General features: G+C 39.6%; 2 pseudogenes; one reads left to right on the forward strand and one right to left on the reverse strand.

Moving 5' to 3' along the window:
- Positions 1–726: 726 nt before the first annotated feature.
- On the reverse strand, positions 727–1,327 carry LOC143670303 (protein FAM3C pseudogene; annotated as a pseudogene).
- A 10,031-nt stretch (positions 1,328–11,358) lies between these two features.
- LOC143671240 (N-acetylneuraminate lyase pseudogene) lies at positions 11,359–12,324 on the forward strand (annotated as a pseudogene).
- The last annotated feature ends 2,099 nt before the right edge of the window (positions 12,325–14,423 follow it).

Below are 14,423 nucleotides of genomic sequence, written 5' to 3' on the forward strand. Positions count from 1 at the left end.
AAAAAAAAGATTTTGTTGTGCTTTTCATATATCTGATATAAAGTTTTATTATCAAGCATTGTATTTCCAGTTTTATTGGAATGAGGGGAGGGAAGGGAAAGACTAAGAAAAGATGTACATCAGGAGAGTCAGCCTGTAGACTAATGTTATCCACACACAAACTAGCCAAGTATCTTTTTAATTCAAAAGACACTTATCAAAAGGCAATATGTATATAAAAGAACATATAGTCCCCTTCCTAAAATACATGTTATTCCATAGTCAATTTTCACAGCAACCAGTACATATATCCATACACATGGCATAGATTTATACATCAATTATACGTTTCACAATCTGTCCTGTTCAGTTATCTGTTGAGAACACTGATAGAATTAATGTCATTACCACAGCAGTCTAAGGCTAAACATTGTATAATTAGGGAACTGTGCTTAGAAATAGGTCAGTAATTTGCTCATTATGATGATTATTTACAAAGATATCTCTTTATGTTAGCAATAAATAATCTTGATATCAAAAGAGGCAATGTTCATGCACACACCGAGATGGCTGCATGCTCTTAAAATATTTACACAGAGTTTCTCTGTTACAGCTTTCCCATAAATAGTCAAAGTGGACCTTCTTCAATTTTCTCCATATTTCCTTTAGTCTTGCTTCTGGGGGTGCATCCTTCCATTTCTACAACTTCAGGCCATCCGTCATATTTGTTTGTGACCTTATTGTTCTTTATGTGCTGTTCAAAAGGGCTTTTTGTCTTAATGGCTTTTCCACCACAGAAGACCAGTTGTTTCTGAAACCAAGATTAATAATAGATATGCTCCCTAAGTCAGCAATGAGTTGCCTTGCTTCATCATTCAGTTTGGTTACTCCATCATCATACATTCCCATTAAGACTATTGCACCAACTGGTATGGACTTCAGAAACTCAATCATTGGCACCACATCTCCTCTCCACATGACAAAATATTTAGTGTCTAATGCTTCTCCTGTTTTCCCACTTACCAAGGCAACACTGATCCTTCTTCCAACATTATTCTTAACACAACTGATTAAAATATTTTCTTCTGGGCAAATTTTTGGTCCCAACACACTGGCTGCTCCACCTGCCAATTTAAACGCAAAATGCTTCTCAGGGCAAGCTTTTGAGATCCCACATTTATATCTGGGAAGCTTTGTAGCATGTGCAGCTGTGTCCAGTGCCGACCTTGCAAATAGATTTCCTAAACTTGCATCCATTTTTATTTCAAATACTTGAAATATAACATAAAATGTCAGTAAAAATATTGCCACAGCTATCACCAACTTTGTAGCACCTGCTACCCTCTTGTTTGGCTTTTCGGTTTATGGCATGTTCTCATTAAAACAGCTTTCATCTTGTGGAGGTAGCATTTCTTTTAAAACCTATCCAGTACTGTATGTTGGAAACTTGATTATATTATATCCATAGAGATGTGACCCCACCCATTCCAGGTGGGTCTTGATTAGTTTACTGGAATCCTTTAAAAGAGGAATATTTTGGAGAAAGCTGGAGAACAACAAGCAGAGCTATGAGAGAGCCATGAGGACCATGAGAGCCCACACAGCCAGAGACCTTTGGAGATGAAGAAGGAAAACACCCCACGGGGAGCTTCATGAAGCAAAAAGCCTGGAAAGAAAGTTAGCAGATGTTGCCATGCTCATTATGTGCCTTTCTAGCTGAGAGAGAGACCCTGAACCTCATCAGCCTCTTTTTAGTTGTTTCCATGGAGATGTGACCCACCCAATTGTGGGTGGTAACTTTTGATTAGATGGTGTTTTAGTTTGCTAGCTACTGGAATGCAATATACTAGAAACAGAATGGCCTTTAAAAGAGGGGATTTATTAAGTTGCAAGATTACAGTTCTAAGATCGTGAAAATGTCCCAATTAAAGCAAGTCTATAAAAATGTCCAAATTAAGGCATCAACAAGAGATTACCTTCACTCAAGAAACAGCTCCAGCTTCCCACCTGCCTCTCGGACCTCCCCGCAGTAAGTCTCCCACTCGCTCCTGGGCTTCACCCCGGGATCCTCCGACTTCCCCTCACCCCCGCGAGTGGCCAGGAGGAAGGCAGCTCGCCACTGGGCCTCCTTCCTGCTTCCCCCGGACACTGTTTTTAAGTAAACATCTTACAACATAGAATTACCATAAAAATCAAACTTGTCCGAAGAATGTTAAACACTTAAAACACTTTAGTCAATGCATTTTGGGGGGTGGGGGTGGGGGTGGGGTGCATGGTCCGGGACTCAAACCCGGGTCTCCCACATGAAAGGCGAGCATTCTCCCACCGAACCACCCCTGCACCCTAGTCAATGCGTTTTTGAAACAGTAATATACTGTTTTAACAAAGATTAATGGTACATATAGGTGTGACACTGCCCCTAAAAAGCATTGTGTTGTATACAATTTAATTGTATATGAATTTTGAAATCCATGAAGGTACTTTGTCCTTACAATTTTGTCAAATTATTTGAAATTCGGTATATACACAAATTTAATTCTTTTAAAGCTTGGAGAGAGGTTTTTTCTTAAGTGAATTACTTTTATTTATGAAGGCATAAGTAATAAGCATTCAAAAGGTTTATTTTTAGATTTTACTCCATTCTTGTAAGATCCTCAGAATGCAGAGTATTGAAAGGCACTTGGCTTCCTTAGAGGGCAAAGAGCATTGGAAGAGTGCTGTTTTTTTGAGAAGGTTTAAGGACTTTCTTTTCCAAGGTGGTTTATAGTAATCACAAATGCTAGTGCCCTGAACCTTGGTGCCTGGAGGGTCTATTGGGGACTTACTTAGCTGTAGTTTTAGCTCAAGAGACTCTCTTTTTTTCTTTCCTAATGGTTTTGTTTATTCAGATTTCTGTGTGACTTCACCAGCAGTCCCGTGAATTAATTGGCAAAGGTCTGAGTATCCAGGCTTACATGTCTGAATGGCAAGATTGAATTCTTTGCAAGATTCACTGAATCTCCAACAGGAGTTTGTAAATCTCCTCATTATAAAAGGAGACTTAGGCTAAGTGAAATCACAGAGGGAGAAGACAGGTGGATTTTAAAGAGTGCCAGAAGCTCTGGGCTTTTTTTTTTCTGTGTCCCAGAGATTGGGACTCCAGAAGTACTAATATATATGTATATATATATATACACAAATACTCATTTATCTTGAAGCAGTTTGAATCGAGCCTTCCTATGAATTTTATTTGTTAATTTGGTGTTACCATCCAGAGGTACGAGATTATAAATTAAACAGATGGAAACACAAATAGAAAGTCAGATACAAAACATAAAAGCACAAAACTCACTAGTTTGAACCATAATTTTGTACCTTTTTATGCAAATTTTTATTCTGATACAAAGACACAAAAGATTGTACACATTTCATTTTTTTCCTTTTATAAGTTGTTTCTGTTTACTAAAGCTTCCAGAATGCAATATACCAGAAAAGGGTTGGGCTTTTACAATGGGGATTTATCAGTTTACAATTCTAAGCCTGTGAAAATGTCCAAATTAAGGCACTGGAAAGCACATGCTGATTTCTGCTGGTACTTCTCTCCCACGTTTCATTACTTTCAGCTTCTGATTTCAGTGGCTTCCTCTCTCAACTTCTGTCTTTCAGCTTTTCTGGGGCTTCTCTGAGCTCTCTGGGCTTTTTTCTGTGTGTCCGTTATCCTCTTATAAAAGACTACAGAAGGAGGATTAAGACCCACCTAATTAAAAGATACCACCCACAATAGGCCTACACTCACAGAAATTTATTAGAAGAACTTGACCTTTTCTGGGGTACAGAACAGCTTCAAACTACCAAGTAAATTTAATTATAATATAATATTTTTCTCTATGGGAAAAATCTCTTCTCTTTCATAGATTCATAACTTAATATTGGTCAATTTTCTAAAATACATTTAAGAGGGTTGTAACTCTTTTTAGTAGTACTACAATTGTCACTCATGGTGCCTAGGTGGAATTAAATCAATTAAGTACAAAGATGAAAAGTACAAGAATACCAAATACCAAATCCAAGAACAATGTGAGTACTTCAGTGGCTAACTCTGATAAACCTATAACCAATGGCCTGACTAAGGTGGAACCAACCCACAATACTAACCAATAACCACTAACCAAAGTGGGACTTTAGCCCACAACCAAAAGCAAATTTAACAGACTTTGAAAAAAAGAGTAGGCATGTATACAAAGTTATTCACCCAAGAAGCATCTGTTCCCAGAACTGCTTCTCTCCCCCAAAGGAAGCGCCATTGGGATCAGCAATGCCAGTAAGGACATAGTTGAGCTTCATCCACTGAGCCTGTAGACAAAGAAGTCCAGGTGCCCACTCAGGATCAGCAGCTGACACTCACTGTCTCATGGGATCGTGGAGTACTTGAGCAGGAGTCTCAGAGACCTGGCCCCATGTTGGGTGCCAAATTGTTGCAGCTCAAAAGTGAGTCCTCATCTGATGTGCACAGAGTCAATCAGTTGACACTAGGATTTTGAAAAGACAAAAGTTTATTTAGCAAAGCCTTGCCTTGCAAAGACAGGAGGACAGATTCCTCAAACCTGTCTTTCCAAACTGGAGAAACATTCATTATTTTATAGTATTCAGACAAAGGCAGGTAGGCTTAGGACAATAAGCAAAGTTGTTTTAGACGACAACGTGAGAGACAGTCTAATTACTGAGTATGTGTAGAATGGTTACATACTTCAGCTACTGCACATGTCACGTGGGCTAACTTTGATTAGAATTGGTTTGGTTCGGCAAGATAGTTTAGGAATTTGGGGTGTTTAGTTCTGGGCTGACTTATATTAATTAGTAAGGGGCTAGGTGCAAATGCACCTAACTTCAGGGAGCTACATGTGAGGGCACCCAATTTCAGGGTGGCAAAACAATATAAGGGGATACAAGTGAGGTCAGTCAGGAGTTGTTTAAACTATAGGGTACAGTTTCAAAGCATAGCATCAGAAAAACAAAGCAGCTGGGTTTCAATTAAAGAGAAATGAAGGTGAGGCAAGATGACAGTATAGTGAGGTGTAAAATTTAGTTCATCCTCGAAAGCAGCTAGTAATAGCCAGGAATGGGACAAAACACCTGCTGGGGCTACATCAGTGACCAGACACACAGTGTACATCGGCCTGGATCAGGTGAAACAGCTGAGCTCTCACACAGAACTGTAAGTCCCCCAAGCCACAAAGGCTGGTGCCCTCTGCCATGGGCATGGCAGGGTGGTTCCCTGAGGGGAAAGGAAACAGACTTTACTAGTAGCAAGGGCTTAGCTCAACCATGCTCCAATTGAGGAATTAATTAACAAATTCTGACTCCTGAAGATAGGCCCCCAGCACAGAGAAACCTGGAATTAGCACTAAAGGAAGTAGGAGTTTTTGCCCCCACAGAGAGGGGGTGTGGCTAATGAAAAAAAAAGAGAAAAGAAAATAAGCTTTTTGAGTTGGACAGCACAAATACTGGAAAATGGCTGGATCCCAAGAGTAGGGGACACTTAGAGCCTTGAGATATATAGAGCCAGGTGCCAATTTAAGCTCTTGATTGACAAACTGAAGAAGCAGGGGTCCAACTTGGAATTGGCTTTTTTTTTTTCAGTCCTTAAGGGCTCATTAAATAGAACCGGAAGCATGTCAGGCTCCAGCATTGCCCCAGGCAACGGCAGAATTAAGCCGTCTGAGAGGCAAAGTAACTAGTCAGGTGAAAGGAGTTAATTCTCTAAAGGACATATCTTCCCAAAGACAAAAGGGGGCGGGGCTCAGCTCAAGAGGAATCAGTCCCCTGGGAATGGACAACTGAAGCAATTAAAGCCATCATATTACCCTTCCTCTGTCTCAACCACACGCCTGTCAGGGAAAGTCTGCTGAAATTATAGGCACCACATCATTTTAAGCTGGTGGGAAGCTGCAGGCAGACAAATGCCACATACTGGAAAGGATAGGAAAAGCACAGAGTCTAGAGGTTTCATAGGAAAGTCTGACAATCTGCCAGATCCCACCCTCAGGGAAAACAGATGCTGCCTACTATTTTCTCCTGAGATGTGGGCCTGTCTGGTCTGGGAAAATCTGACTGGGGTCTGTAATATCTGAGGAGACCCTGCTCAAAATAAAAAGGCTCCATATAGGCAGGACAAGAAACAGAAAAATAAGAACTGAAAAATTCTGATCAGTTAAACAAAACCTATGCTAGGGGTCTAGAATAAGCTGAACTGAATGTTAAAGAACAGATAGAGAACAAAGCCATCCCACAAGAAAACCCTAGGTAAAAGAGGGAAAACAACCTCCAGAATAAGCAAATTAAGGAACTCAAATGCCTAGACACCAATACAAAATAACAAGTCATATTAGGAAAATCGAAGATATGGCCCAGTCAAAGAACAAACCAACACTTCAGATGAGATACAGGAATTGAAACAACTATTCAGGATGTAGAAACAGATATGCAAAATCTCATCAAACATCAAATCAACCAGTTGAGGGAGGATATAAAGGATACATTGGGCAAAGAAAAATAACTCAAAAGTTTAAAAAATAAATCACAGAACTTATGGGGATGAAAGGCACAATAGAAGAGATGAAATAAATGGAAAACTAGAACAATAGATTTGAAGAGGCAGAAGAAAAGATTAGTGAACTAGTGGAGAGGACATCTGAAATTTGACACACAAAAGTAAATGTAGGGAAAAGAATGGAAAAATTTGAACAGGGTCTCAGGGAACTGAATGACAACATGAAGCACATGAATATACGTGTTGTGGGTGTCCCAGAAGGAGAAGAGAAGGGAAAAGGAGGAGAAAGACTAATGGAGGAAATTATCACTGAAAATTTCCCATCTCTTATGAAAGACATAAAATTACAGATGCAAGAAGTGCAGTGTACCCCAAACAGAATAGATCCAAATAGACATACTCCAAGACACTTACTAATCAGACTGTCAGATGTCAAAAAGAAAGAGAATTTTGAAAGCAGCAAGAGAAAAGCAATCCATCACATACAAGGGAAGTCAGAAATAAAAGAATAATGTATGGTCTCACTAATATGAACTAACATTAATGAGTGAACTTGGAGAATTTCAGTTAAGAGCACATGTTATCAGGAGATAGAAATAGGGTAGAGATTGGGCATTTAGTGCTGAAGGAATACAGATTGTGTAACAGGACTGATTATAAAATTCAGAAATTGATAGCACAATATTACCTGATTATAATACAATAATATAAGTATACTGAATGAAGCTGAATGTGAGTATGATAGAGAGAGAAGGGCTGCAGGCTTGTATGAAGCCAGAAGGAAAGATAGAGGATAAATACTGAGACAGGATAATTTAGGAATGCTTAGAGTGGGCAATGATGGTGATTAAATGTACAAATAAAAAATGTTTTTGCATGAGGGAGAACAAATGAATGTCATTGTTGCAGGGTGGTGAAAATAGATGGTATATGGGAAAAAGTACAATCAATGCAAGCTAGGGTCTATAGTCAACAGTAACATTGTAATATGCTTCGACTGAATGTAACAAAGGTATTATTACAAAACTAAATGTCAACAAGTGGGGGGATGGGGAAGGGATATGGATTCTTGGTGGAAGAAAAGGAAATGTCTTCAAGTGTCTTCAGGTAGATTATGGTGAAGGCATGTCTATATGCTTAGGTTGGATTGTATGATATGTGACTAAAACTGTTTAAAAATGAACAGAGAAAAAAATGAACAGAGAGATACAAGTGCTAGAGAAAATGTGGAGAAAGGGATGTACCTATTCACTGTCAGTAAGGAAAATGAGGGGTGCAGCCCCTTGGAGGGCAGGGTGATGGTTCCACAAGAGGCTAGGGGTGGGGTTGCCATATGATCCTGAAACCCTTTTGCTTAGTATATACCTGAAGGAACTGAGAGTGAGGATGAGTGGACATTTGCACACTGGTGTTTATGGTGGCAGTGTTCGCAATCAACAATGGATGAAGGCAGCCTAAGGGTACAACGACTGAGGAATGGAAGTGGGACCTGTGGTGTATATATACAATGGATTACTGATCACCCACAAGAAGAAATGAAGTTGTAAAGCATGCAACTAGGTGAATGAAACTTAAGGACTGTATGATACATAGAATGTCAGAAACAAAAGGACAAATGTTATGATGCCTCACTCATACGGACTATTTTATAAAAACTCAGTGAACCGAAATCAAGAGCATGGTGGCCAGGCTCTAGGCTCCACCTTCATCAAACATTGGGGTGACAGCCAGATTCTCCAGAATCCTCCAGACATCTGTGAATCCTGGGGTAATGTGCTGGTTTGAAATGGTTATGTACCCCCAGAAAAGCCATGTTCTTTTCATCCTAATCCAATCGTGTGGGAGTAGACCTATTTTTATGGTGGGATCTTTTGATTAGATTGTTTCCATGGAGATATGACCCTGCCCATTCAAGATGGGTCTTAATTAGTTTACTGGAGTACTTAAAAGAGCTCACAGAGGGAGGAAGAGTTCAGGGCTGACACAGAGAGCAGAGAGAGGGAATGAGAGGACAGATATCTGGAGATGCTAAGCTAAGAGTCAAAACCCAGTGTTGCCATAGAGAAGCTAAGTGAGGACCCAGATACCTAGAGAGAAAGCTACTGGAATCAGAGCCATTTGAAACCAGAAGCCAGGAAAGGACAGCAGATGTCACCATGTATCTTCCCATGTGATAGAGATACCCCAGGTGACATTGGCCTTTTCTTCAGCATCAAGGTATCTTTTTCTGGATGCCTTAGTTTGGACATTTTCATGGCCTTAGAACTGTACATTTGTAACCTAATGAATCTCCTTTGTAAAAACCAATTCATTTCCTTTATACTGCATTCTGGAAGCATCAGCAAACTGAAACAGATAGTAACACCGTTCTTAAACAACAGGGCAGAAGGAATCTTTAGATGGTAAACTCACCCTTTCCACACACATGGGTGAGTCTGCTCTCTTGGCTCAAGAATATGTCTTTGGTTCAGATCTCAGCTTCCATGGTTCTGCCTTTGAAGTATTTTTCTTTCAATCTGCCCTTTTTTGTCCTTTTTAGTCCAGGCTGGCAGTGATTCCATTCATACAGATCTCACAAAAAACTTGTTGGTTTTGCATGTAGCACAAAGGGGGTCCTAACCCATCAGACAAAAGAACTTTCCACAAATCCTTCTTTGATATCTCAATCTCCAGTCTTGACTTGGACTGAAATAACTGACTGTTTCCATGTTCAGTTAACTCCTCACATGGGGCACTATTCTTTGGGGACTTGCTTTCCAGAAGCTCAGAATTTTCCAAACCATCAGTTTCTGGTTTCTTTGTGCCCAGGAATTTGGTTCTCAACTTATCCCTTTCCTCTCACATTTTACTAAAAGGTGCAAGGAGAAACAAGGCTGTAGTTTCCACATTTAGTTTGGAAATCTCCTCAGCCAAATATTCAAGCTCATCACTTTCAAATTCTGCCTTCCATCTGATATCAGGACTCAATTTTGCCACGTTCTCTGCTCCTTTAAAACAAGGGTCACCTTTCTTCCAGTTTGCAATGACACATTCATCATTTTTGTCTAACGCTTCATCATAAGTACCTTAACTGTCCATATTTCTACCAACAACTTCATCAAAGCAAGCCAGGGCTTTTCTATCAAACACCTAAAAATTCTTCACCTCTACCCATTACCCAATTATAAAGCCATTTCCACAGTTTCAATATTTTCAATAGCAGCACCCCACTCTTCTGGTAACAAAATCTGCAGTTACCTTTATGGTGTCATTTCTTCATGTAGATTTGAGTTACCACCCAGTGTACTTTCAATTTGACTTGAAGGACTCCCTTTAGTATTTCTTGTAGAGCAGGTCTGTTAGTGATGAATTATCTGTTTTTGTTTATCTAGGAATGTTTTCATTTCTTCTTCAGTTTTAGAAGATCTTTTTGCTGGGTACAGAATTCTTGGTTGATTGTTATTTTCTTTAGGCACCTTGAACATGTCATTTCTCTGACTTCTGTCTAGCCTCCGTGGTTTCTGATGAGAAGTTAGCTGTTAAATCTTGTGATTCCCTTTTATGTGATGAATTAGTTTTCTCATGTTGCTTTCAATATTTTCCCTCTTTGTTTTTGTCTTTGAACAGTTATGTGTTTAGGTATAGCTCTCCTGTAGTTTATCCTACTTGGAATTTATTGAGCTTCTTGGATATGAGGATTAATGTCACCTAATTCAAAAAGTTTCTGGCCATTACTTCTTCAGGCAGATTACAAGTTTACACGTCTGGTATGTACTGACTTTTAACTTCTATATGTACACAGCCTCTTGCTCATTCAGGGCCTGACCTTCTCTGTGCTCTTCTTAGGGTATGTGCAGCCTTGCACATGAACACGGACTAGACCCCCAGAGATATGTGAGTGCTGTCAAGACTCACAATGTTTGTCTTATTCCTCAGATATCCCTGTTAAACCTCTGGCCAATGTGCTAGTCTGTGGCTTGCCCCAATTAGTATTGTAACCTCTGAATAGCTTTGATGTTGGTTTGCCACTGAGATGACTATTGTTTTTTCAACAATGCCCCCAAACATGCAAATTTTCCACATTCTACCAGCAGTGGAGGTACTGGTATTAACTCCTGCTCTGCCCTTCTATCACTGCTTTGCTAATAGAAATGGGGGGTAGATGAGAGCAGGATAAAACACCACAAAGTTCCACCATTCTTACCAAAGCTCAATGGTTTTTCTCAAATAAATGTACCTCAATTTGCTAAATTTCCAGAGTCCTGTATTTTGTCCATTTTACCTGATTTTGAAATTTCTTTTGGGGGAGAGATTGCTAAGCAACTCACCCAGTCATTCTGGAACTGCCATATCCTTCCTCCTGCTTGGATTCTTTCCTTCCTTCCTTCCTTCCTTCCTTCCTTCTTTCCCTCCCTCCCTCCTTCCTTCCCTCCTTCCTTCCTTCCTTCCTTCCTTCCTTCCTTCCTTCCTTCCTTCCTTCCTTCCTTCCTTCCTTCCTTCCTTCCTTCCTTCCTTCCTTCCTTCCTTCCTTCCTTCCTTCCTTCCCTCCCTCCCTCCCTCTCTCCCGCCTTCCCTCCTTCCTTCCTTCCTTCCTTCTTTCTTTTCTCTCTCTCTGTCTCTCTTCTCCCTCTCTATCTTTTCAGTTCATGCTTTTATAATTCTTTCAGAGAGGGTTTGTACATGATAAATTATCTGAACTGTAGTTATTGTAAAGGATCTTTATTTTGCCCTCATATGTGAATACTAGTTTACCGTTAGTTTAACAAATTCTCCTCATGGAAAAATTGAGGGAAGAAGGCAGAGAGACCATTGCAGCTCCCATGGCAACAGAGGCAGATCCACAGTGTCTGGGACTTTTTCCCAGCAGCACAATGGCCTCCCCAAAGAAGAAACTCCAAGGTCTTGTTGCCGCAACCATCACACCAATGACTGAGAATGGAGAAATCAAATTTTCAGTAATTGGTCAGTATATGGATTATCTTGTGGAAGAACAGGGAGTGAAGAGCATTTTTGTGAATGGCACAACAGGAGAAGGCCTGTCTCTGAGCATCTCAGAGCACTGTCACATCACAAAGGAGTGGGTGGCAAAAGGGTGAAACAAGTTGCATCAGGTGGTGATTCATGCGGGAATGCTGGGCTTGAAAGAATCACAAGATCCGGTTCAATATGCAGCAGAAATAGGAATTGATGGCATTGCAATCATTGTACCATTCTTTCTCAAGCCATGGAACAAAGATATCCTAATTAACTTCCTGAAAGAAGTATCTGCTGCTGCCCCTACATTGACATTTTATTACTATCACATTGCTGCCTTAACAGGGGTAAAGATTCATGCTGAGGAGTTGTTGATAGGATTCAGGATGAGATCCCCACCTTCCAAGGTCTGAAATTCAGTGACACAGATCTCTTAGACTTTGGGCAATGTATGGATCAGAATCGCCAGCAACAATTAATTTGCTTTCCTTTTTCAGGGGATGAGCAACTGTTGAGTGTGCTGGTGACGGGAACAATGGAGCAGTTGGCAGTACTGATAACTAACAGGGGAAAAGACAAAACCAGGCTTTTGAACAAAAGGGCATTTCTTTGGCCCTCAACTATCAGTTTTATATCCAGAGATTTATCAACTTTGTGGTGAAACTAGGTTTTGGAGTGTCACAGATCAAAGTTTTCATGACCCTGGTCTCTGGGATTCCAATGGGCCCATCCTGGCTTCCATTGCAGAATTAATTAATTAATTAATTACTGAATTCACTAATAATGCTGAAGCTAAACTGAAGAGACTGGATTTTCTTTCTTTCAATGGTTTAAAAGATGGAAACTTGGAAGCCTGTACCTAGGCCCTCTCTATCAAACCACTATGTAAACACAGAGCTAATCAACCTTGAATAGTGCATTTCTCAGGGACTTTTTAAAAAGAATGGAGAAGAAAAGTCTCAAAAGAACATTACTGGGATAAAAGAAAAAACTGGAATATAGACTGTTAGTTTTATATCAATATTAACTTTCTTGAACTTGATAACTGCACTTAAGGTGATTACATAAGTGAACATCCTTGTTTGTAGGAAATGTACATGGAAGTATTATGTGTGCAAGGATTATGATGTGTGCAACCTGCTCTCAAATGTTCAGAAAATAGGTATATAGGTAGATAGATAGGTAGAAATATACAACAAGGTGGCAAACCATTAAAATTGATGTATCTGGGTATCTGGAGGAGGTAGTGGTATATTGAATTTCTCTAACATATGGCATTTGTATTGCTTTCGCAACTGTCCTGACAGTTTGAAATTATTTCAAAATAAAAAGATTAAAAGAATTTCCTTTATAACTTTCAAGATGTATCATTGAGTTCTAGCACCCTGCATTGACCAAGAAAAGTCTTTTGCTCCTTTGATTATTTTAGGTGCTGTCTATGTTATGTTTTTAGAAGCTTTTTTACCCTTGGAGTTCTGAAATTTCACCAGGATCAATTGATTAATTAATTAATTCAGTATTGCACGTATATTTTATGTTGGGCATGGTGGGGATGATACAGCCAAGAACATTACAGATGACATCTGCTATTATTTATGGAGCTTCCATTCTAATGTGCGGAGGAGTAAGACAAAAAATAGATATATAAATGCAGGTTACACTAAGTGCAATTAAGAGAATGAACAAAGTGAAATGATGGAGGGTAATGGCTGGAGGAGGGCGCTGCTATATGCAGAAGTTGCTTAAGAGGGTAGCTGATTCTAAATAACTATAGCATGTGAAAATGCAGGAAGAAAGGATGCATGTTGAATTTTCAAGATTAATCTTTCATGGCTCTTAACTTTCTTCTTCCATTGTCTATCTCTTAAGATTTTGGGCTCTTCATTTGAGATATTTCTTCAAAATTACTTTCCAGATTATTAATTCTGTCTTCAGTTATGTCCACTCTATGTATTCCACCTTGTGTCTTCTGCTTTTTTGTAGTAGCTTGTTCTTAATTTATGAGTGTAGAATCAATATTTAAGAATTTTAGATTCTTTAAATTATATTTGTTTCCTCTTAGTTTTCTTACTCCATTTGTCATTCTTATTTCTTCTCTTTTGTGCTGCTGTTTTTTTGTTAAGTTAATTAATTCAACATTCTATACATACTTATTGAGCACTTACTACATGCCAGGCATGGTGAGGAAATTGAATACCCCATTCCTATGAAACTTACACTGCATTTGCGGAGATGGAATGTAAACCCATATGGAAATAATGTGATGGAGGGAAGTGATAAATGCTCTAATGGAAACTAAAGCAGAAAACAGAGACAGAGGACTTGACGTAGAGAATTCAGGGAAGACCTCTCTGAAGGGGTAATGTGTAAGCAGAGACCAGAATGAAATGAGAGAACAAGCCTCTTGGAAAACCAACAGGAGATGCAAAATTACTGATGTTGTGAACATGCTCAGTATGTATGACGAATGGAAAGGAGACCAACACAGTTGGATTGGAGTGACTGAGAGGAAAAGTGGTAGGAAGTGAGCTCAGAGAGGGGACAGAGACTAGATCATGCAGGGTCTTGTGGGCCATAGGTGGTGGTACTTTATCTTTCACTCTGATGGGAGCCAGCGGGGAGTTCTGATTAGATGTGTCATTACTTGAGTTAGAATTTAACAGATGCCTCTGGCTGCTCTGAAGAAGACAGTAAAGGGACAGAGGAGGAAAAAGGGAAACTACTGAGAAGGCTTCTTCAAGCGTCCAGATGAACAATGAAGGAGATAGCAGTGAAGATGGTAAGTGTTCTAGTTTGCTAGCTGCCGGAATGCAATATACCAGAAACGGAATTATTTTTAAAAAGCAGAATTTAATCAGATGCTAGTTTACAGTTCCAAGGCCGAGAAAATGTCCCAATTAAAACAAGTCTATAGAAATGTCCAATCTAAGGCATCCAGGGAAAGATACCTTGGTTCAAGAAG

This window comes from Tamandua tetradactyla, chromosome X (genome assembly GCF_023851605.1).
Source record: "Tamandua tetradactyla isolate mTamTet1 chromosome X, mTamTet1.pri, whole genome shotgun sequence".
In the NCBI taxonomy this organism is placed as follows: Eukaryota; Metazoa; Chordata; class Mammalia; order Pilosa; family Myrmecophagidae; genus Tamandua; species Tamandua tetradactyla.